At 42.5% G+C, this 1,486-nt stretch overlaps 1 pseudogene; it reads left to right on the forward strand.

Moving 5' to 3' along the window:
• The first annotated feature begins 513 nt into the window (after positions 1-513).
• LOC113836444 lies at positions 514-665 on the forward strand (annotated as a pseudogene).
• The last annotated feature ends 821 nt before the right edge of the window (positions 666-1,486 follow it).

Consider the following 1,486-nt stretch of genomic DNA (forward strand, 5'->3'; position numbering starts at 1 on the left):
AGAGGACAGGCAGAATATGTAGTTGTTTTGTGAGCTGCTGCACTGGGTTCTAAAGAGGTGTCTGAGGAGTCAGGGAAGGGTCAATTAACATCACACACAGGAAGGGTGTTCAGGAGGCAAGCATGATGTTCTTGGGGGTCACAGGAAAGCTGGGTAAGGAATGGAGTTGGGGAAGTGCCCAGTGCATCATGATGTTTCATATGGGAGGGTGTGGCCACAGTGACAGTGTCTTCTTCACTGAAATCTGTCCTTGTTCCCAGTCTTGGTGTTTACCTTATTCTTGATCAATTTCTTCTTTCCTTTCTTCCTTTCTTCCTTTCTTCCTTTCTTCCTTTCTTCCTTCCTTCCTTCCTTCCTTCCTTCCTTCCTTTCTCTCTCTCTCTCTCTCTCTCTCTCTCTCTCTCTCTCTCTCTCTCTCTCTTCTTTTTGTGGTGGGTGGGAGGGTCCCTCACACGGTACTTTATTTTTCCTGTGAAGTAAGTGTGAATGGAACTTGGAAATTTAGTATTTATTATATGCACCTAGCAGGGGAGATACCATAATGACAAAGGAAGTTTTTCCAGCGTGAGGCTCATCTATTGTACTCAGGAGGAGCTGACCCCCCATGATTTTCCCAAATTCTGGAAATTTGTGGTAGTGGGGGACTGTGCTTGCATTCTTCCCTGGGGAAAGAAAAAATTTGTACTATAAATTAGATATGCAAAGAAGATACACACCTTTATTTTCTGTCATGGATCTGTTCTTGTTCCACTGGGTAAAAATACTTTAATAGTTAAAGCATCTCAGACTCTTTTGGTTTGAACATAGTTTTGACTTTAAAATTGGTCAAAGTTGGGAAAACATCTTTTCAGTAAATGCCCACCTCTCACTTTTCTATCCCTAACATCTCTTCTTTCCCAGATGGGGTCCTCCTTAATGGGGTATGGAGGGGCTTCAGATCCTTGCATGTGGGCTCATCTGAGCCATTTCCATAGGTAATCAACTTCAACTGAAGATACTGGTGTTCTTCTGGAGTTTGTTCTGTTCTGTTGAAGTAGTAAATGGCCCTGGACCCTTCCTCTGTAGAATACCCTCATGGCATCTAGTTCTCCTATCAACTAAGAGCCACTTACAGCTCAAGTCCATTGGCCTGTGACAGGAATGTTTGTGTTTCATTTAAAATCAGGTTAAAATTTTAATCCTGTATGTGACAGTATAGGGAGGCAGAGCATCACTAGAAGAATTCATGTAACAATTGACTCTTACCTCAAGGGTGAACTAGTTATGCTTGCAAAGGCTTGTGGGAATGACTTAGTATAACAATATGGCCCTGTCCCTAAAGACCCTTTGAGAGCTCAATGGGACAATGGTAAAGCAGTGAGCCAAGGCTCTAGCAACCTAGTAAGCTATTTTCAAACCAAGAATACCAGTTGCCCTATCCACTATGTGACTCATGAAAGATCAGAAGTGACCAGTTAAAAGGGTAGATGGAAAGTTGTACAAATGG

This window comes from Cricetulus griseus, chromosome 6 (genome assembly GCF_003668045.3).
Source record: "Cricetulus griseus strain 17A/GY chromosome 6, alternate assembly CriGri-PICRH-1.0, whole genome shotgun sequence".
NCBI lineage: Eukaryota > Metazoa > Chordata > Mammalia > Rodentia > Cricetidae > Cricetulus > Cricetulus griseus.